The sequence below is a fragment of the Pongo pygmaeus genome, chromosome 4, assembly GCF_028885625.2.
Source record: "Pongo pygmaeus isolate AG05252 chromosome 4, NHGRI_mPonPyg2-v2.0_pri, whole genome shotgun sequence".
Taxonomy (NCBI): domain Eukaryota; kingdom Metazoa; phylum Chordata; class Mammalia; order Primates; family Hominidae; genus Pongo; species Pongo pygmaeus.
Window position 1 is genome coordinate 32411413 of NC_072377.2, and position 23470 is coordinate 32434882.

General features: G+C 45.0%; 1 protein-coding gene across 5 annotated transcripts in view; it reads left to right on the top strand.

The window, feature by feature from the left end:
• PDZD2 (PDZ domain containing 2) overlaps positions 1–23470 on the top strand; it is a 468182-nt gene that overhangs the window by 321388 nt on the left and 123324 nt on the right. Inside the window, exons 1-2 of one of the 5 annotated variants that reach the window (XM_063664697.1) lie at positions 17173–17228; positions 17933–18076. The exons of 3 other annotated variants lie outside the window; for them this stretch is intronic. The gene's annotated coding sequence lies outside the window, so the exon portion shown is untranslated. Of the gene's footprint in view, positions 1–17172; positions 17229–17901; positions 18077–23470 lie in introns of those variants that run through there. One more of the 5 variants, XM_063664696.1, reaches the window with a different exon arrangement.

Consider the following 23470-nt stretch of genomic DNA (forward strand, 5'->3'; position numbering starts at 1 on the left):
GACAGAGTCTCACTCTGTTGTCCAGGCTGGAGTGCAGTGGCATGATCTCAGCTCACTGCAACCTCCTTCTCCCGGGTTCAAGTGGTTCTCCTGCCTCAGCCTCCCAAGTACCTGGGATTACAGGCATGCACCACCACTCCCAGCTTATTTTTGTGTTTTTTAGTAGAGACAGGGTTTCACCATGTTGGCGACGAACTCCTGACCTCAGGAGATCTTCCCACCTCGACCTCTCAAAGTGCTGAGATTACAGGCATGAGCCACTGCACCTGGCCTGTTGTGAAAGTTCAAGAGTCAATAAAGCTTGGAAAAATCTAAAGCGGGGGAAGAAGTCTGTTACTTTTCTAGGATGGCCATAGCAAACCACCACAAATTGGATGGCTTAAAACAATACAAAGTATTCTCTGACAGTTCTAGAGACTTGAAGTCTGAAGTCAAGTGGTCAGCAAGGTTGGTTCCTTCTGGAGGCTTTGAGGGAGAAATCCACTTGGCCATACCTCTCTCTCAGTTTGTAGTGGTTGGAGGCATTTCTGGCATTTCTCGGCTTATAGACACATCCCTCAGTCTCTACCTCCATCTTCACATCACCTTTTTCTATCTCTGCGTGTCCTTCTCTATCTCTTATCAAGACACACTCATTGGATTTAGGGGCTGCCCTAATCCAGGATGATCTCATCTTGATCCTTAACTAATTATATCTGCAAAGACCCTGTTTCCAAATAAGGTCACATTCTGAGGTTCCAGGTGGACAGGAATTTTGGGAGGGATGCTGTTCAACCTAGATGCTTGCTTGCTTTCTTTTCTTTCCTTCCTTTCCTTCCTTCCTTCTTTCTTTTTAACGAAGTTTCACTCTTGTTGCCCAGGCTAGAGTGCAATGGCGCGATCTCGGCTCACCACAACTCCCACCCACTGGGTTCAAGAAGATTCTTCTGCCTCAGCCTCCTGAGTAGCTGGGATTACAGGATTACACCACGCCCGGCTAATTTTGTATTTTTAGTAGACACAGTTGGTCAGGCTGGTCTCGAACTCCTGACCTCAGGTTGTCCGCCGCGTCGGCCTTCCAAAATGCTGGGATTACAGGCATGAGCCACCGCGCCCGGCCAACCTAGATGCTTTCTACTCCTCCATTTCCAGTTGGAGGCAGAGTTAGAATTCATAGTCCTAGCCCACTCTCCTCTCTCCTCCACCCAGATCCTGTGCCTTCACTTCCTCCCAGCTTAGCTAACTCCTGCTGGACCACGAACCACTGCCACTTCCTAAGGAAAACCTCGCTATCCACATCTACCCCCAAAGCAAGCCAGTCCCCCTTTTATAAGCTTCTGAGGTAACCCGTGCTTCTGTTGAAGCATTCTTCATATAATTAGTGTTGTTTTTTTAATTTATGTAATGTAAATTTATATTATATATTTTGTACGTTCTATTTAATATTTTATGCTATGTAATATTTTATATAAAGTATAATTTCATTAACAAATTTGTATAATTCTTTTAATGAATTACACATTGACTGTGAACTCTATGAGGGTGTAGGGACCGACTGACTTATTCATTGCTTTGTACCAGCACTGAGTCCAATGCCATCACTCAATTTTTGAACCATATTCTCTTTATAACATCACTTTAATTTTTCAGAGAAAATCTGCTCCTCAGCACAAGACTGACCCCCTTCTGGGTCTGCTATTGACTGCCTCATCAGGAATTCCCCTTTTGGGGATGCAGGCTGGGGGAGTTATGTGTTTTCTTTATTCAGCCTTCATGTCCCACAAAGCAGGGAAAAGATCTACGGCTGGATTTTGTGTTGTCTGAGGGATGTCTACATTGCCTTGAAATCTGAGGCAGGGCATTTAAAATACAGCTCCTTTGCCTGTAATCCCAGCGCTTTGGGAGGCCGAGGCTGGCAGTTCACTTTGAGACCAGGAGTTTGAGGTCTGCTGGAGAAACATGGCGAAACTCCATCTCTACCAAAAAAAAAAATTAGCTAGGCGTGATGGTGTGTACCTGTAGTCTCAGCAGCTACTAGGGAAGCTGAAGTGAGAGGATCCCTTGAGCTTAGGAGGTCGAGGCTGCAGTGAGCTGTGATCACACCATACACTCCAACCTGGGCAACAGAATGAAATCCTGTCTCAAAAAATAAAATACGATACAGCTTCATTCATTGATCCTATCGAGATTTAAGAAAAGAATGGCATAAGGAAGCTCACTTTTCTTATTTGTTCTTCCTTTCAGTTGCTTTGTTTTGTTTGTTTGTTTGTTTTTGAGACGGTGTCTTGCTCTGTCACCCAGGCTGGAGTGTGGTGGCGCAATCTCGGCTCACTGCAGTCTCTGCCTCCGGTTTCAAGGGATTCTCCTGCCTCAGCCTCCTAACTAGCTGGGATTATAGGCATCCACCACCACGCCCGGCTAATTTTTGTATTTTTAGTAGAGACGAGGTTTCACTATGTTGGCCAGGCTGTGCCCACCTTGGCCTCCCAGATTCTGGGATTACAGGCATGAACCACCAAGCCTAGTCTCAGTTGCTTTTTTTACCCTTTCCCTCTCACCTTCTATCCACCACGCTGGCTCCAGGTACAGAGAGAATTGGGTCATCTAAATTTTAAAAACAAATTTTCTTTAGACAGGGTATCAATAGTCTCTGATTTGGAACTTCAGCCATATGAAAGGGCCTTGTAAGGGTCCTTTAGACTTAGTCACACATTTGTTTTTTGAAGATGTTCCCAATGAAATTGGACCTTATAAACTTTGTGCCTGATGATTTAAAGAACCCCCTTTTTCAGCTCTTCTCTTAAGAAATAGTGTTGACATTTTCCACAGATCGGCTTGTGTATCTTAACTTCTCTTTCCTTTAAGTCATTTCTGACTTTTAGCAGTCTTTCCTTTAACTCCTCTCCTTTTGCTCAAAGCCAAAGTACCTGGAGGCCGTCCCTTTTGAGAACAGGTGGTGCCAATACGTAAATCCTTTGGGGAAGTTGGACAGGAAGGGAAAATAAAGAAATATCACCTGACACTCTCAGCAGGCCTGAAGAGCTTGTCTCAGAGGGTTGCAACGAGTCTCTTAAGAGGAAATGTCTGCAGAGAGTCAGGGTGTGAAGTGTTAACAACAGCAAGAACCCCGTGGTTGAGTGGTGCTCTGCCCTTGGCAGTGCAGTGTCCTGGGCCTCCCCTGGAACCTATTTTGAGCCTGTTAAGCATCTGGTGAATTGTGTATCTCAAGTCCTGAACTGGGACTGCTGCCACCCGCATAAAGCTCCAATCTGCATGGAAAGGGAGTGTGGTTTGCACCCCAGCCTGGGGAGCTAGAACAAGTTGGGATGCCCCTGTATCTGTGAAGAGTATTTGTGAGTCTCAAGGGAACAGTGCCACAAGGGAAAACTCGCTTATCAAGGTTTCCTCCCTACCCCACCCAGAGATTTGAGGAACTCCTCTGTTCAAATGCTTTTGATTCTGTCCCCTTCCAGATTCTTCCAGATCACACTCTTCCTGGTGTGAAGTTCAAGAAATAATTTTTCTCGGTGTTTGTTTTTCCACGCAGGCCCTGGCTTTGATTTTGCTTTTGGATGCTTTCCGTTTTCTCTAAATAGGAGGGTTCCAAGTCTAGTGTGTGCCGTCTGCCTGCTATTTCCTGCTGAGAACACTTGGTAATGAAGTGAGTTCCTAGTACTCTAAAACATGTTTGTGGCTCAAAAACCCATACCTGCTCGTACCTCTGAAGTCAGGCCAGACAAGAGCAGAGGCCCCAGCTATTCATGCTGTGGGCATTTTCTCCCAGAGCTGGAGTTTTATGTCTGCAGAGACCTTCTCTTGACATTTAAAAACCATCACAATGTTGACTGACTAATGGCATTGTAATATGTTTAAACATTTAATATTACCACAGCCGAGCTTTTGAAACTCCTGCCTCAGGAAAGGGAAAAACTTGATTTTTTTCCTTTTAAAGGAGGCAGATGAGCCAAAAGGAAGGGCTTTTGCCCAAATATTTGTGACAAATGGAGGGAAGATAAGAAAGCAGCTGTTCTGACCGGTAGGCCAGAACAGGGTAGGTGCTGGGAGAGGTGGGGGGGGCGAGGGGGGGGCTGTGCGCACACACCATGCATCTGATTTATTCGTGGTAGTTGCTTGTGTCCGTGGGAGCAGCCTAGCCTGCGTGTTTTACAGAATATTCAGGGGTCAGCTGATCCCTCAGCCTCGCTGGGATGGGCAGCCTCCCAGGCTCCACCTTGAGTCTTGGGGCAATTCCAGGACCTCTGGGATCATCCTCGGAGTTCAGGTCAGGTCAGGAGGCGTTCAGTTGCCCTGGGAGTTGAGAGTCAGACTCTAGCTGATGGACCGGGAAGCAAAACAAGAGTCCAACATTGGTCTGTATTTTGAAAAACATCTGTCTCATCTCTCTCTGGCAGAAGAGCGTGGCTTGCAGTTAGCCCCACTCTGTGCTTAGGGTCTACACTAGCTCAGTCCCCCAATGCCCAGCACCCAGGCATGCCCACACACACCCCCATCGTTCTCAGTGCTATGACTTAGGCCCACCCAGCCCTCACAATACGTCTTTGCCTCAAGAGGCCAGCAGGGGCTCTGCCTCTAAGGTACATTTGCCCCAGCTTTCCAGCCCTCGAGTTTTAGAGTCCATTTCTGACTCTCTGCCTGTTCATGTGAACTTGATTTTTCCAGAGATCATTTTTTTCCAGACATGGCTACAGTTCCTTTTGTCCCACTCCTACCACAGAACGTGTTTGGACCCATCACCCTGTGTGAGTTCACTTTTCAGGGCTTCCAGCCTGGACAGTCACAGCAGACAAGTTTAACTAGTTGACCTCTGATTACTCAGAACATTTCTGACCGAGAAAGGAACTAACGGTAATTGGTATTTACTGTGTGGCAGGTGGGAATCCCACCATCTGAGTCCATTATCCCAATTGAAGCCTCCTGCAGGTAGATGAGCCTGAGGGACTCATCTCTGAAGATACATGGCTTGTCCAAGGGCCCAAATGGCAGTGCTGAGACCTGAACAAAGGATAATCTTGCACCAGATAGTTAATATTCAGATGAATTTGGATAAAGCTCTTCAGGTATTAGGGACAGAGAGTCCCAATCGGAAGGGGCCCACAGATTGAACAGAAATCTTTGTGGATGCCTTTCATCCAACCCGGCTTCCCAAATATGCCTCCACCAACTTCTTTTACATCCAGATTAGCTGAGTCCTGTCCATTCCTGACCAGCCTGTTTTGACGACTGTTATTTCCCGCCATCTCCTTTTTGGGAAATATTTGGTTGGTACAAAACTAATTGCGGTTTTTGCCTTTTTTTTTTTTTTTTGAGGCGGAGTCTTGCTCTGTGGCCCAGGCTGGAGTGCAGTGGCACGATCTCGGCTCACTGCAAGCTCCGCCTCCCGGGTTCAAGCCATTCTCCTGCTTCACCCTCCCGAGGAGCTGGGACTACAGGCACCCGCCACCACGCCCGGCTAATTTTTTTGTGTTTTTACTAGAGACAGGGTTTACACCCTACAGTGTTAGCCAGGATGGTCTCGATCTCCTGACCTCGTGATCCGCCCACCTCCGCTTCCCAAAGTGCTGGGATTACAGGAATGAGCCACCGCGCCCGGCCGGTTTCTTGCCATTTTAATGGCACCAACCTAATACTGATACGGCTCCGATGAGTGGAGCAACACCAGGTTCTTCCTTTCCAGTCAAATTAGATAAAACGACACGGACACACGTGGAGTGGTTTTAAGGAGTGGTAGAGAGTTTAATAAGCAAGAAAGAAAAGAGAAGGCAGAAGGAAGAGGCTCTCCCATACAGAGACGGAGGAGGGCTCCAAAGCCAAAAGAGGAGACCCCCAAGTGGGGTGGAAACCAGCCAGGTATATGTAGAGGCTGGAGGAGGCAGTGTCTGATTTGCATAGGGCACAGGGGATTGGTTTGACCAGACATGTCATTCATGTAACCTGCAAAAACACTGGCCCTCCCACCCTAGCCTTTTAATATGCAAATACAGGGCACCATGATGTTCTACACACGTGGGGATATGTTGCCAGGCACATGTGGGGCAAGGGCAAGAAGACAACAGTGAGAATCGGGATGTTTGGGTGGACCCAGTTTCTAATGGCCTGTATTTGCATATCAAAGGTTGCTGGCTCTAAGAGCTGGGGTTTTACAAGAAACTGCTTTCTGGAGCTGCTTTAAAAATGGAAACTTCAGCCGGGTGCAGTGGCTCACGCCTGTAATCCCAGCACTTTGGGAAGCCAGGGCAGGTGGATCACCTGAGGTCAGGAGTTCAAGACCAGCCTGACCAACATGGCGAAACCCCATCTCTACTAAAAAACACAAAAAATTAGCCAGGCGTGGTGGCACACACACCTATAATCCCAGCTACTCGGGAGACTGAGGCAGGAGAATCACTTGAACCCAAGAGGCAGAGGTTGCTGTGAGCCTGGATTGCACCATTGCACTCCAGCCTAGGCAAGAGTGGAACTCCGTCTCCAAAAAACAAAACAAAACAAAACACCAACCAAAACCCTTAAAATGCAATCCTTTATCAAGTTTAAAGTGGGGCAAGTCCTCCTTGGGTTGTTTGAAGCTGCAGCCCTTTTCCTTATCCAAACCTGGTCATGATGAGCAGCATTAGGATGGGACTTTGCCACAGGGAATCCCAAGGTCATGGTAAGGGGTTTTTTTTGGGAATCAGACAGAGGCAGAGTTGAATCCCAGCTCTACTGTTTTCAGCTTTCTGACCTTGGGCAAGTTAATCTCTTTAAACCTCAGTTTTCTTACCTTTAAAAGACCCATTATGAACTCTACCTTGGTAGGGTTGTTTTAGATTGAACTGAGCTGATGTGTGTATGCAGTTAACACAGTACACAGACTATAGGTACTATAGTTAATATTGTACCTCCCCCTATGTCTTTTATAAAACCCACGTTAGTTTTTGGAACTTCTAAAATAAACATACCATTAAAAGCAAGCTTTGCATTCTCAACATTTGTGTTTGTGCATCCAACAATTTAGGGTTTCCTTAATGCTTCACTTACCATTATTTTTAAATTAAATCCCAGTAGATAAATTCAAATGCCTCTGCATTTTCCTGTCTGAATATAACTGAGAACCAGGGGTCGCAGAGAGATTGAACCCATCACAGTTCCAGTTGTCAACAGACCCATGAAGAGTGCACTGATCAGAATCCAAGACTTACAGATGTTGACAGAGCAACTTTTAAAGACATGGCTTATCCGTTTTTCTAGGCCAGGGTTCTGTTCATTTAGTTTTCTTGTAATCAAAGTCCTATAAACCAAGAGGAAAAAATTCGAAAGAATTGTGAAGACAGATGAACAACAGGGAAAATATCCAACAAACTTGGCTTCTAAGGAGTATCCTTTGCTTGGGGAGGAAGGTCACAGAACTTAGCAAGCCAGTCTGCATGAGCCATCGTAGATTAGGGGACTTGCCGGCCCCACCAGCCTGCCTGCCACAGAGCCTCTGAAAAGAAAGAGAAAATCAGATCTTCAAAAATGCTCCGTACACTGTAGAGAAGAGATTCAGGAGAACAGTGCGTGACCTTATCCAGAACATGTTGATGGGGATAGTCATTTTTGCGATTTCTTGAATATCTTTTCTCTGCTGGTTTCAAAACTGTGAAGTAAATTCAGAAAAGAAGCCCACTATTTTGATGGAAGCTGTTTTGACATAAGTGAAACCAGGCTTGGCACAAGGTGGAAGCAGGCTCTGGCCCAGGGAATGGAGTGGACGCTGGGAAGAATTGAGGCAAGCTGGGGAAATTGTTTAAAGATGGAGCTGGATCCACTTGAAAGGGAAGGGAACTGGAGGGTACGAGACATGCCGTCAATGTTTGAATTTGTGTGTGAGGAGCATCAAGTGCCTTCTGAGATACATGGACCCACGGGAATCTCCCTTCTTTTAGAGTTGCCTCTGAGGAAGGTAAGGAGAGTGGCTGCCTTTTGGATGCTGCACTATGCGGGCTTGAGGATTACTTACTGGCCGGTTGTGACCTGTTGGATTTGGCTGGTTTGGAGAAAGTCAGGCAGAAATGGCAAATGTTCCAGCAGCTCTCACAGTGGAGGAACATGGGAGATGTGGCAGGGGCAGTGTGCAACTCAGCCCTTAGATCACCTTTGACACACTTTTCAGGGTGTGGTGTCCTTGAGGTTAGAAGATACATCAGACATAGTCTCTGAGACATGGTCTGCCCTCAGTTATCCCTGGGCGTTGATAGTAGCCTCTTGCAAGGCAAGGCTAAGGGCACTGCTATGTGTAGGAAAGCACAGGAATTGCCACGGGCAATGCACCTGGCAGGGCTGAAGACTTGGGGAGGAGGATGCCCTGGATTTTCTGTTTTTCAGCCTTGGGCAATCTTCAGCTCTGAAGGACAAGTCATAGCAAAGCCCCCTGTGATATGAAATACATGTTTTTGGCTGGTCCAGGGAGCAGGGCACAGGGGAGGTTTGGAAGCTTATTAGTACATGAGCTGGGCCAAGAAAGTAGAAAAGAGATTTGGACACAAATACATAGAGAAAGTAAAAAATAAATGCAGTTGATATGATTGCATGGTAACATAAATATATTAGCATATACAACTGCTGTAGACTGAATGTTCTTTCCACCCGGAATCCACATGTTGAAATCTAATCCCCCATGTGAAAGTATTTGGAGGTGAGGCCTTGGGGAGCTGATTAGATCATGAGGATGGTGCCTTCATGAATGGGAATAGCGCACTTATAAAGGAGACTCCAGTTTGTGACCGGCCTGGCCAACATGGTGAAATCCCATCGCTACTAAAAATATGAAAATTAGCCAGGCATGGTGGTGCGTGTCTGTAATCCCATCTACTTGGGTGGTTGAGGTAGGAGAATGGCTTGAACCCGGGAGGCAGAGGTTGCAGTGAGCTGAGGTCACACCACCATGCTTCAGGCCTGGGCGACAGAGTGAGACTGTCTCAAAAACAAAAAACAAGCCGGGCGCGGTGGCTCATGCCTATAATCCCAGCACTTTGGGAGGCTGAGGTGGGTGGATCACCTGAGGTTGGGAGTTCGAGACCAGCCTGACCAACATGGAGAAACCCCGTCTCTACTAAAAATACAAAATTAGCCAGGCGTGGTGGTGCATGCCTGTAATCCCAGCTACTAGGGAGGCTGAGGCAGGAAAATTGCTTGAACCCAGGAGGTGGAGAGGTTGGGGTGAGCTGAGATTGTACCATTGCACTCTAACCTGGGCAACAAGAATGAAATTCCATCTCAAAAAAAAAAAAAAAAAAAAGAAAACAACAACCAGACTCCAGAGAGCTCCTTTACTTCATCCACCATATGAAGACAAAACACGAAGGCGCCATCAGTGAAATGAGAAGTGGCCCTCACCAGACATCAAGTCTGCTGCACCTTGATCTTGAATTTCAGCCTCCGGAACTGTGAGAAATAAATTTCCGTTGTTTATAAGCCACCCAGTCTATGGTAATTTGTTATAGCAGCCTGGATAGATAAAAACGAAAACATATCATATACTATTACTTTAGCAGTGTTTGGAGCTTTTGTTAATGAGGAAAGACCTGGCTGCGTGATGACAAAATAGAGTTGGTTTGTGACTGATGTGAGGGGAAGGGATGTGTGAGATGCTAGCAGGACTATGAGATCTATCTCTTCAGGGTAATGGTGTGTGTTAGGAAAGTGAGAAGGAAAGTGAGAAAGATACCACCAAAAGGACATGTTCAGCCAGGCACGATGGCTCATGCCCGTAATCTCAGCACTTTGAGAGGCCGAGGTGGGCAGATCGCTTGAGTTCCAGGAGTTCGAGACCAGCCTGGGCAACATGGTGAAACCCTATCTCTACCAAAAATACAAAAAATTAGCTAGGCATAGTGGTGCACACCTGTAGTCCCAGCTACTCAGGAGGCTGAGGTGGGAGAATGGCTTGAGCCTGGGAGGCAGAGGTTGCAGTGAGCTGAGATTACAGCACTGTACTCCAGGCTGGGTGACAGAGCAAGGCCCCCTCTCCAAAAAAAAACAAGGACATGTTCTCACAAATTGAGATTTTGTAGGGGGTAAATTGCTCTAGAGATAGAAAGTGGTGGCTGGGATTGGAATGGGCATTAACTGTAAAGTGGGTATGAGGGATCTTATTAGAGTGATGAAAATGTCCTAAACTGATTTATGGTGATGGTCATACAACTTGGTAAATTTCCTAAAAATCATTGAATTATACGTTTGAAACGATGAATTATATATGTTAGATATGCCTCAGTAAAGTCATCTTTTAAAGAGTCTTTTTTTTTTTTAATGGATCTTTTCATGGACTGGCATTTTTTTGTGGTGCCGCCACTGTGCTGGTGCATGAGGGTACACAGACTAAATAGTTTTTTGTTTGTTTGTTTGTTTTTTGAGACGGAGTTTCGCTCTTGTTGCCCAGGCTGGAGTGCAATGGTGCGATCTCGGCTCACCACAACCTCCGCCTCCCAGGTTCAAGCAATTCTCCTGCGTCAGCCTCCCGAGTAGCTGGGATTATAGGCATGCACCACCACGCCTGGCTAATTTTGTATTTTTAGCAGAGACAGGGTTTCTCCATGTTGAGGCTGGTCTCGAACTCCTGACTTCAGGTGATCCACCCACCTCGTCCTCCCAAAGTGCTGGGATTACAGGCGTGAGCCACCGCGCCCGGCCCGACTAAATAGTTTTACAAAGGGCAAAAATAGGCAATTCTCAAGACAAATGAATACTAAGAATTTTGACCTCAGTAGTCATCACTGACTTGTGGATTTGAAGTAAAGTGAGGTAGCTTTTGATTATTAGACTGGCAAGGATTATAAAGAGTGACAAGAGTGACAAGATTGTAAAGAGTCACAAGAGCACAGTGGCTCATGCTGGTAATGCCAGCACTTTGGGAAGCTAAGGTGAGCAGATCACTTGAGGTCAGGAATTCGAGACCAGCCTGGCCAACGTGAAGAAACTTTGTCTCTACTAAAAATACAAAAATTAACCGGGCATGATGGTAGGTGCCTGTAATCCCAGCTACTCCAAAGGCTAAGGCAGGAGAATTGCTTGAACCTGGGAGGTGGAGGATGCAGTGAGCCGACATCACACCACTGCACTCCAGCCTGGGTGACAGAGCGAGACTCCACCTCAAAAATAAATAATGAAAAAAGTGACAATATTCAGGAACACATGGGTTCTCTAAGACACCACTGATGGGATTCTAAATTGTCACCCTTTTGCTAAAGGAAAGATTGACAGTACATATGAAAGAATTTGAATGTGCTTATGATCCAGTAAGACCTTTGACCTAGGAAATCCCCCTAAAGGTATTTATCTTCAGGAGACTTCACCATCAACATGCTGATACTTTGCACACTTTTATTTCCAGACCAGTCTGCTGCCCCCAAATCCGGATTCAGATATCCAGCTGCCTCACAACTACCACATGAGCACCTCAAACTCAAGGTGTCCAGAACTTCTGAATAGATCTATGCATTCAGAATAGGTCAGATAGACCCTTCCCCAGAAAGCTGCTCTACAGCCTCAGGTGATGACTGCTCACTCCATCCTTTCAGGTGCTCAGATACCTAGAACACCACCTGTCTCAGTCCGTTTGTGCTGCTATAACAAAAATACTACAGATTGGGTGGTTCATAAAAACAGAAACTTATTTCTCACAGTTGTGGAGGCTGGGAAGCCCAAGATCAAGGCACTAGCAAGCTTGGTGTCTAGTAAGGGTGTGGTCTCTGCTTCCAAGATGGCACCTTGTTGTTGCATCCTCCAGAGGGGATAAACACTGTGTCCTCTTATAGTAGGAAGAATGGAAGAGCAGAAAAGGCCTTGCTAGTTATTCAGTCCTTTTATTAGGTAGCTAATGCCATTCACGAGGCCTCTGGCCCCATGATATAATTACATCCTAAATGCCTCACCTCTTAATGCTATCACATTGGGATTTAAGTTCCAACACTGGGATTTTGGAGGGACACATAACACTAAAACCATAGTACCATCTCGACTCCTCACATCCCATATCCAATCAAAAAGCAAAAGCTGTTGTCTCTGCCTTCATAATTGATGATGATTCTGGCCATTTCTTACCATTTTCACTGCTATTCTACAGTGAGCCACCTTTTCTCTCACTGGAATTCCTGTAGATGTTATTCTCTCTGGTCTCTCTGCTTCTAAACTTGCCCAATCATAGTCTATTCCCAACAGAGAAACAAAGGGGTCATATTAAAACATAATACATTTCACATTCCTCCTCTGCTCAAAACTCAGTAGCTCCCCAATTTGCACAAAAGTCTTTAACAACAGCTTACAAGTCTTTGCATAAATGGGTCTCTGTTACCTCTCCTAACTTATCTCCTATTACTCCTCACTCACTACTTTTCAGCCACAAAAGCCTCCTTGCTGTTACTCCAACACAGCAGGTATGATTCCAGTTTACCACTTTTGCGCTGGCTGTTCCCTCTATCTGGAACACTCTTCTCCCGGGTAGCTGCACAGCCAACTCTTTGCCTTCTTCAAGTCTTTGTTCAATGTATTCTTCCCAGTGGGGCTACTCTAACTGCAGAACTTAAAATTGCAACCTGACTTCCAACCCTTTGCATGCTGGAACCTTTGTAGCCTGTTCAGTGTTTCGTTTAGGTTTTCACTCCCGTTGCCCAGGCTGGAGTGCAATGGCGCAATCTTGGTTCACTACAGCCTCTGCCTCCCAGGATCAAGCGATTCTCTAGCCTCAGCCTCCCAAGTAGCTAGGACCAGAGGTGCACACAACTGCACCTGCCTAATTTTTGTATTTTTTATAGAGATGGGGTCTCACCATGTTGCCCAGGCTGATCTTGAACTCCTGAGCTCAAATGATCCACCCGCCTCAGTCTCCCAAAGTGCTGGGATTACAGATGTGAGCCACAGCACCTGGCCTTTTCAGTGTTTTCTATTTCTTGTAGCCCATCTCACTTTCTAACACACCTTATAGATGGATGCTTACTTTAATAGGTGTATCGTTTGTCTGTTTGCCCCCACTAGATTGTAAGCTCTGCAAAGACAGGAATCTTGGTTCACTTCTGTGTCCCCAAATGCCTATAACAGTACCTAGCTTGTAGTAGGTATTCAATAACTATTTGAATGAATAATGAGTGAGTAAATTTGTAATGAACAACTGGTAATTTTATGAACAAAAATAGCATCCTGTCAAGAGGAAAAAAAGTGAAATGAGTTCCTACGTATGTGTTCTGATGCTCCTCAGTTCCCTGATGAGGTGAGACTGACTCAATCATGTACAGCAAAGTCTGACTCCCACCACTCCCTGTTGTACCACCCCTCCGGGAAAATGTGACGAACCTCATCAAGATAAGTTGTGTGGTAGAGCTGTATGGCTAGAGTTCTAATTTGATTGTGTATAGACTGCAGGTAAATCTTAGAGAATTATAAGGAACCTTGATCCACTCACAGTAATTTAATAAAGAAATGCAATCACTGGCAAATAGAAGCCTAGAGATTCTCTTTTTAGGACCAGTATCTCTGCAGTACGTTTTATAAAATCGATTCTCGTCATTGATCAAGAATTTTCTGCTTCATTTAGCTTCTGAGTTCCTATTTCCAACAGGTGTATGGGTGCTGTAAAAAGCTTTTATTGATTCATGCAGAAAGGAGGTGCATGAAAACCTTTGAGGAAACCAAATCTTCATGTAAGCTTACATGATAGAAAGGCCATACTGTTATTCCCTTCCTGTGACGCTTTATGGGAGTTGAAATGTGCAGTGCATCGTATGGTGGAGTTACTTTGTTGTAAGAGTGTAAATTTAAGTCATTCGTGATAGTTCGAGATATGAACTTTCAAGATCAATATGAAAGTGATACTTTGTTGCATGGAGATCAAAATAATTCTTTTCATTGATCATATCATTTAGCTGCTTTTTATCTGGTGTTTTCTATAGTTCTCCCCCTTCGTACTCCTTAAATTTAGGAGCTCTTAGCAGTAAACAGAAAAAGAACTACCTCTGCTTCAGCACAGAGGGATATTGCAGCTAATGGTCCAATGAGTGCAAGAGATGGAATTTAACCAGGGAAAGGTGGAGGATGGACACTTACTGCTGATTGACACAAATGTAGCTGCTGCCTTAGAAGCTGGTATCCTGAATTTAATTAGAGTGTTATGCAATCATAGAGTAAAATATCTATCTCTTTCTTACTCCTCTTAATATAATTCTACCTCTGTTCTGTCTTAAAGAGAAGTTTATTTTCAGCTGGACTCAGTGACTCATGCCTGTAATCCCAGAACTTTGGGAGGCAGAGGCAGGAGAATCACTTGAGGCTAGGAGTTTGAGACCAGCCTGGGCAACATAGCAAGACCCCATTTCTATTATACAAAAATTAAAATAGCTGGGAGTGGTGGCCTGCGCCTATAGTCACAGCCGCTTGGGAGGCTGAGGCAGGAGGATCACTTGAACCCAAGAGTTCAAGGCTGCAATGAGGTTTGTTTTGTTTTGTTTCATTTTGTTTTGAGATGGAGTCTCACTCCGTCACCCAGGCTGGAATGTAGTGGTGCCATCTTGGCTCTCTGCAACCTCTACTTCCAGGGCTCAAACAATTCTCCTTATTCAGCCTCCCAAGTAGCTGGAATTACAGGCACCCGCTACCACGCCCAGCTAATTTTTGTATTTTTAGTAGAGATGGGGTTTCACCATGTTGGCCAGGCTGGTCTCTAACTCCCGACCTCAGGTGATCTGCCCACCTTGGCCTCCAAAAGTGCTGGGATTACAGGCGTGAGCCACCGCACCCAGCTGGCTGCAGTGAGTTATGCTTGCAGCACTGCATTTCAGGCTGGGTGACAGAGTGAGACCTTGTCTCACAAAAAAGAAAAAAGAAAAAAATTTATTTTCAATATTGGTTTGATTTTTAAGATGTGTATTGGTTTATATTAATCATTGGTATCAAGAATAAAATGTCATTGAGCTCCTTTTATAGGTCTGATGTTGGGGAAAAGACCAATTATAAACTGACTTATTTTGTGTATTTTCCCATTATACATCGAGAACTATGATTTTACTCATAAGCTACCAAGCTAATGCACCAAAGTTTTATGGATGTCAGCAGAAGACAGACTCCTGGCTCAAAGATGAAAAACATTCATTACTGACAGAAATAGCAGTGTCCAGAGTATCAGCATATTTGCACTGGCTCCCTAAGCCCCAGTTCCTTCAGGGCAATATGGACCCCTGTCTTGGTGTATAGATGAGTGTGACTTAAATTCCACTGCTAAACTATGTGTTGTCTGGGTGCAGTGGCTCATACCTGTAATGCCAGCACTTTGGGAGGCCAAGGCAGGAGGATTGCTTGAGCCTGGGAGGTTGAGGCTACAGTGAGCCTTGATCATGCTACTGCATTCCAGAGACAAAGTGAGACCCTGTCTCAGAAACAAACAATAAACTATGTAATGGTAACAAGATTTGGTAGTTGATAATTTGAATTGGGCGTCAATGACTAATAATGTATCATTGGTGAGAAAAAAATCTCGAATAAATATTTACCCTAATTATTTCTTCACTCAACATGTCTCCCAATCTAAATTTTGTGATAACAATAATTAAATGTACACATTTTGTAATGAAGAAGACATATTTGTTTATTTGTATTCTGTATTAGCTTTTCACGCTGCTAATAAAGACACACCCGAGACTGGGTGATTTATAGAGGAAAGAGGTTTAATGGGCTTACAGTTCCATGTGGCTGGGGAGGCCTCACAATCATGGTAGAAGGCGAATGAGGAGCAAAGTCACATCTTACATGGCAGCAGGCAAGAGAGCATGTGCAGGGGAATTCCCCTTTATAAAACCATCGGATCTCGTGAGACTTATTCACTATCACGGGAACAGCACAGGAAACACCCACTGCTATGATTCAATTACCTCCCACCAGGTCCCTCCCATGACATGTGGCAATTATGGGAGCTACAATTCAAGATGAGATTTGGGTGGGCACCCAGCCAAACCATATCATATTCCCTGCTCTAGATTCCAGATAAGGGAGAGGAGGGAAGCGGTGCTCAGCCCCAGCCATTTATGCTGAGTAGAGGAGGTGAGAAGTAGTTGGTAGTGGCTTTCTCAGTCTCTTCCTTCAGCGAGCAGTTGGAATGTACTGTTCTAGTCACCTCTACTCCTAGGCCTAGACTCTGACCTGTTTTCAAAGTCTCATATGCCTAAGCCCTGGTGCTCTCTCTCTCCCTTTCTTTATTAGCAAAGAAATCGATTATCTTCAGGAAAGGTATTATGAGCACACCGAAGGTATCAGTCACTTTTTTTTTTTTTTTGAGACAAGGTCTTACTCTGTAACCCAGGGTGGAGTGAGGTGGCACAGTCATGGCTCACGGCAGCCTCGACCTCCTAGGCTCAAGCGATCTTCCCGCCTCAGGCTCCCAAGTAGCTGGGACTACAGGTGTGCACCACCACACCTGTTAATTTTTTGTAGAGATGAAGTCTCACTAGGCTGCTCAGGCTGGGATGTCAGCCACTCTTACTAGACAATACTCAGCCAAAAAAATTCCACCTTGAGTCCCCTAAGGACAATTTGACTCTGTCTAGGGAGGCTTGTGGAATCTGTAAGGAAATTCAGTGTAGTAGGGAGGCGATACCTGAGAGAGAGCGCCCTTGGTAACGTGTCCAAACTCGCCCCCATTTCTCAGCTAGGACTTCCCTGGGAAACGAATCTGTATAGATTTAACACTTCCTCTCAACCAGTTGTTCTCTGGGAACCTGTGGATTTACAGCGTCAGACAGTTCTCTGAGTTAATTAGGCTTAGCAGGTTTTCAAAAGACCACAAACAGCTTTGTAGCCTCCCATTACTTCTTAGGGGAGGGAAAATCCTGGGCACGAACAATTAATTGCTCTCCGTCCATCCTGTGTCTCCAACAAGGTGCCTATTAGCAGCTAGTACTGTCCTATAAACTCAGACCCTGTCATAATAACTCATCTGTAAACATCCCCTTGTGGTTGGTGTTTATTCTCCTGTTGTCTATGTAGGGACCTGACATACTGACATACTCAGATGAAGTAAGAGTGCCTACTTTGGTGAAAAGCCTTCAGAATTCTCTTGTGTTTATGGCATTGTAGTACAAGCCAGTGCCCAGTGGTGGTGATACAAGTTACTTTGTTTTTTTGTTTCTTTCTTTTTCATTTCTTTCTTGTTTTTTTTGTGACAGAGTCTCCCTCGGTTTCCCAGGCTGGAGTGCCCTGGTGCCATCTCGGCTCACTGCAACCTCCGACTCCAGGTTCAAGCAATTCTCCTGCCTCAACCTCCTGAGTAGCTGGGATTACAGGCGCGTGCCACCACGCCCGGCTAATTTTTGTATTTTTAGTAGAGACGGGGTTTCAGCTGGTCTCGAACTCCTGACCTCATGATCCACCCGCCTTGGCTTCCTGAAGTGCTGGAATTACAGGCGTGAGCCAACGCGCCTGGTCAATTTTTTTTTTTTTTTTAAAGTAGAGACAGCTTCCTGCCATGTTGCCCAGGCTGGTCTTGAATGCCTGGGCTCAAGCAACCCTCCTACCGTGGTCTCCAAAAGCTTTGAGATTATAGGTGTGAGCCACAGCGTCTGGCCCCAAGTTACTTTGAATTGCACACATAGACACCCATGGTTCAGCTTGGCAGCACCCGCCGTGGGTTCACACTATGTGCCAGGCATTAATAATTGATGGCTGAATGCCCGAGATGATTTTCAGAGGTACCTGGAAATTGTTTCTTCCAAAGGTTTTGGCAAAACAGTCAAATACCAAAACTATACAGTTGCCCTCAAGCCCTCTTTTAATAGAATCCGGGCATAGATAAATTATGTATGTCTTCAGCCTTCTGACATCTCCCTGTATTTGCCCCTTCCTTATATATTTTCTTGTCTTTCTTGGTCTTTAAACTCCAGGCAGCTTTATTCCTCCAGCTTTTCTAAGCCCCCACCCTCACCCGCCAACCTCTTCCCAGGACTGCCACCCTTGGAGAGCCCAGACTCCAGAATTATGATAGAGCGTCAAGGAACAGAGGAGTTGCTCAAAACTTTCTTTCAGATAAGGCACCTTTTGCGGGAAAAGGAGGAGGACGTGATGTGTCCAGAAGAGGCCTGGTGAGGTAAAGAACTACAACTGGCCAGACGCAGTGGCTCGCTCCTGTAATCCCAGCACTTTGGGAGGCTGAAGCGGGTGGATCACTTGAGGCTAGGAGTTCGAGACCAGCCTGGCCAAAATGGCAAAACCCTGTCTCTACTGAAAATACAAAAAATTAGGCAGGCATGGTGGCATGCACCCATAATCCCAGCTACTTGAGAGGCTGAGGCAGGAGAATCACTTGAACCTGGGAGGTGGAGGCTGCAGTAAACTGAGATCACACCACTGCACTCCAGCCTGGGCAAGAGAGCGAGACTGTGTCTCGTAAAGAGAACTACAATAGATTTCAGAGGGAAAGTTCTAGGCTAGAACTCAGAACCTCATTTCTGGATACTGTGGTCTTTCCATTTGTCTTAAAGTCATCCTGCAAAGGTCAAAGTCAATTCTTAATAATTTTGCATGCCAGAGGAAAATTGCAAATTAAAAAAATATGTGATGGAGAAGCATCTGAAAGACTAACCATACTTGTTTATGGAGAGGAGCCTTCTATTTTTCTAGAGGACATGATTGTATTCCATTTCTTTCTCAAATACTGACTTCAGAGTTTAGTGTAATTATTCTAATGCTGGGTAAGAATCCTCCTGAACAGAAAAAGGGACTTGAATGTATGAAATAGAAGGGGTTGGAAAAGTTACATAAATCATTTAAATACACATTGACAGAGAATGTGGAGGCCTCATGTTGAAGGTGGTTTAAAGAATTCTAAGAATGGCTGGGCGTGGTGGCTCACGCCTGTAATTCTAGCACTTTGGGAGGCCGAGGTGGGCGGGTCATGAGGTCAGGAGATCGAGACCATCCTGGCTAACACGGTGAAATCCCGTCTCTACTAAAAGTACAAAAAATTAGCCGGGCGTGGTGGCAGGTGCCTGTAGTCCTAGCTACTCGGGAGGCTGAGGCAGGAGAATGGCGTGAACCTGGGAGGTGGAGTTGGCAGTGAGCCGAGATTACACCACTGCCCTCTAGCCTGGGTGACAGAGCGAGACTCCGTCTCAAAAAAAAAAAAAAAAAAAAAAGAATTCTAAGAAAATATCCCCCTATTTAAAGTCTCTTTTATCACCAGCTTGCTGCAGCATCCATAATTCATTCATTGCCCTATGTCTGCAGGAAGACCTTAGAAAATTCAGTGTCCAGGAAGGAATAAAATAACCTGTCATACAGTTCCTTTAAGGTGACACAGTCTTATTTATTGCCAGGAAGCTGGAGAGGACAGGGAGATGGTGCTGAACTCAAGATAAACTCCTCTTGGCATTGTCATTTTGCCAAGAATGGACCCTGCAGAAGAAGTAAAATACTGTCTCAGTCACAGGCACCTTCCAAGGTTCTTGGAACTTCCATGAGAGTACAGGGGAGAAAGATATTTCAGTTCTTATACTCTGAATCAATAGGCCAGACTTTTTGGTACTGAAAAGGTCTCTGCATACCACTCATCGTGTTGTTTAGAGATTTAACGTATTTAATAAAAAGTAGATTCCCAAAAAGCAATTTTAAATGAACTTTGTCTCCAAGCTAAATCTTTTTCAGGATGATCGTAAATGTTTCAGAGGCCTAAGACAACTTGGAGATAAAATGAATATTTCTGGCCAAGAGCAGTAGCTCACGCCTGTAATCCCAGCACTTTGGGAGCCTGAGGTGGGTGGATCACCTGAGGTCAGGAGTTCCAGACCAGCCTGGCCAACATGGTGAAACCCCATCTCTACTAAGATACAAAAAAATTAGCCGGGCATGGTGGTGGGCACCTGTAATTCTAGCTACTCGGGAGGGTGAGGCAGGAGAACCCGAACCCCTTGAACCCAGGAGTTGGAGGTTGCAGTGAGCTGAGATTGTGCCACTGCACTCCAGCCTAGGCAACAGAGTGAGACTCCATCTCAAAAAAAAAAAATTCATTTTTTCCAGGTTTATGTTTTGTGCTGTGCACCAGATCGATACTGTTGGAATGACTTGCTCCTCTTATCCCCAGAATTCTTCCTGGGAAACTAGCATTCACAATTATTAGAATGTGAAAACAAATGAGATGATCCATTTTAACACCCTCACTTTACATGTAGATGAGGAAACTAAAGTGCAGAGTTGACCGTGACTTAAAGAGAATTGCACAGTGGGCAGAGTATAGGCTTTGGAATCAGGCAGGTTTGGATCTGCTGCTCAGTAGTGATGTGAACTTGGGCAAGCTGATTGATATTTCCAAGCTGCAGTTTCATCTTCTGTTAAGACAGTTCTTAAGTAGGTGTCTATAAGGCACCTACTCAAAGAATGAACTCAAAATTTGCCCATAGTAATACTGTATTCACTATGAACACAAAATTTGCCCAATAATACTATGTTCACTGTTTTTTAAAAATTGAGACACAATTCACATAACAGAAAATTCACCATTTTAAAGTGTACATTTCAGTGAGTTTTAGTGCTGGGTTGGGCATCCATCACCACTGTCTAATTCCAGAACATTTCCTTCATCCCCCCCAAACCCTGGATCTATTAGCAGTGAGTCCCGATTCCCCTCTCCCACAGCTCCTGGCAAACACTAATCTTTCTGTCTCTATGTATTTGCCTGTTCCGGACACGTCATATAATGGAATCATACAACATGTAGCTTTTTGTGGTCTGACTTCTTTCACTTTGCATAATGTTTCCAGGTTTCACCCATGTTGTAGCATATAATTTATTCCTTTTTTTACTGACAAATAATATTTCATTATATGGATATATCAAAATTTGTTTATCTGTTCATCAGTTGATGGAAATGGAAGACCCAGCTGTCAGGTGTGATGGAAAACAGTTACCATTGTTTTAATGGTTAGGTCAAAGCCAGAATGAGGACTTGGGCGTCCCGCTCTCGATCTAGTCTTGTGTTTATCCCCTGCACTGTTTTTCTTGAGATCTGAGCACATGTATTTTAAATAGTAGTGGTTTTCTGAAAGAAAACCTTACAACCTGGCTACCTCCTTTTAGGATTTTATACCTCCATGGATTTTTCCAGTATGGAAAAAATGTTTATGATGCAAAGAAATGAAATCTATACATTATAGAAAAATTGTTCTGAGAGACAGGTTTAATTTTTATTTTCAAGACTAGTGGGTGGTGTTTTGTTTGTCTGTTTGTTTGAGATGCAGTCTTGCTCCGTCACCCAGGCTGGAGTGCAGTGGCGCGATCTCAGCTCACTGCAACCTCTGCCTTTCGGGTTCAAGCGATTCTCGTGCCTCAATTTTCTGAGTAGCTGAGACTACAGCTGTGCACCACCACGCCTGGTTAACTTTTGTATTTTTAGTAGAGATGGGGTTTCACCATGTTGGCCAGGCTGTTCTGGAACTCCTGACCTCAGGTTATCCTCCTGCCTCGGCCTCCCAAAATGTAAGGATTACAAGCGTGAGCCACCGCACCCGGCCTAGTGGGGTCTTAATGCCTCTTTGTCCCTCTGTATTTCACAGGATGACCTGGCATCTGTACAGTATCTTTTATCTGCCTGTTTTTGTACATGTAAGTTTACTACCATGGTGTCTAGCCTGGGATCAAAAAAGGTTTGGTTGATGTTTGAGTCATGAGTCCCCCCTCGCCCCTTTTTTTTGTTGTTGTTGTTCACTTTATTCCACAGCAAAAATTCAGAATTATTCTCTCCTTTAGTTAGACAGTCACTGTCATTCCATTAACGTGACCATTAGGTATGGGGAATATATGCCTTTGGGCCAGAATTTAGTGCATTTCAAGCACATCTGGTCACCTCTCCTTCCCGCTCCCTTGCCTGCTACCTAAGCGAAAGCTCACTATGAGATGAGAGGAGGCCTTTGATGATCTGGCCTCCTTCCCATGTAATATAATGACTGCCCCAGCTCTCAGGTCTGATTTCCCTGCTGACAAGATCACAGAAGGCATGTTAATGTCTGTTTACCTGCAGTCATCATTTCTTCAGAGGCAGCATTGCATGTAGCCCCAGGCTTTTACTGCGTGGGCGTACGAAGTCCAGAAGCATATCTGATTTGTGAAGGATTTGGTTGTTGACACTTTTGCTTAGGAACGAGTGATGTGTAGAATGTGGCAAGATTCCAGTGGAGAAGGTGTTTTCCTGGGTTCATCAGGGATTTGTGCTGCTTTATCTTAGGTAGCTCGACTGGAGGGTCCAGCCCAACCTGGTTTCCTGACTTTGCGCAAGGGTTTTCTTTGCCAAAGCTTTGATGATCCGGTCCTGAATACCCCTAATTACTCATTTCATTTGATGTTGTATTTTCTTATCGTTCTTTAAGATCTGGAGCAGTTATCATGTGTCATGCTTCACATACCTTATCTCCTTTATATTACTTCCTGCTTCTAAATACCTGCCAGCCCTCACATATATGAAAAAGCGACTGACCCTGACCCTTCTCCATGCTGAGCATCCTTTATTCCTCCAACTGTTCCTGGTTGACACAGTCTCCAGCAGCCTTTTGTCCTGGTCCTTCTTTGTCTATGTGTTTTCCACATTGTCAGTGCTCCTCCTAATGTGATGTCCAGACTGGAAATGACACTCCATGTGTGCTGTGATCAGCCTAAACTAGGATTGTTACCAAGACGTGAGCCTGATCCTCATTCAACACGGTGTACTATTGCCACCAGTGCCTACTTAGCCAGTTGCCTATTTGTTTTGTTTGTGTTTTTGGGTCTCACTCTGTCACCCAGGCTGGAACACAGCGGCGTGATCTCGGTTCACTGCAGCCTCTGTCTCCCAGGTCCAAGTGATCCTTCCACCTCAGCCTCCTAAGCAGGTGGGATTACAGGCAGGGACGACCACACCAGACTAATTTTTGTATTTTTAGTAGAGATGGGGTTTCACTATGTTACCCAAGCTGGTCTCAAACCCCTGGACTCAAGCAGTCTGCCCACTTGGCCTCCCAAAGTGCTGGATTACAGGTGTGAGCCACTGCGCCCAGCCATCAGTTGGCTTTTAATACCAGTCATTACCTGTTACCCCTACTCAGTGAGGCATAGGCTCCCGTTGTTGTGCTGTTGATTATTTGCTCCTAAGAGCAGAACTTTATACTTCCCCTAATCCACTCTATCCATTCTTACCCTGGGGACTCATAGTTTCATTCCATTGGAACTATATGGATGGGAGCCTAGCATAATTCCGATGCAAGAAATGGTTGGAGTGAAGAAGAATTTTATTTTTTAATGATATGTTAGCATTGGCTCTGTTCCTAGAAAAATCCTTCTCCAACTCCTGATCCTGCGGTACTTAAATTAGTCATTTCTAGTTCATGGGGTTTTGTGTTTGTTTGGGGAGTTTGAGGGTAATTGTTTGCATCAATAATTACATAGATGAAAAGAATGAATCGGGTGTTGAATCTCTTTAGGAAGCTGAATACCTCAGTCCATCGGCCGACTTGTCGTC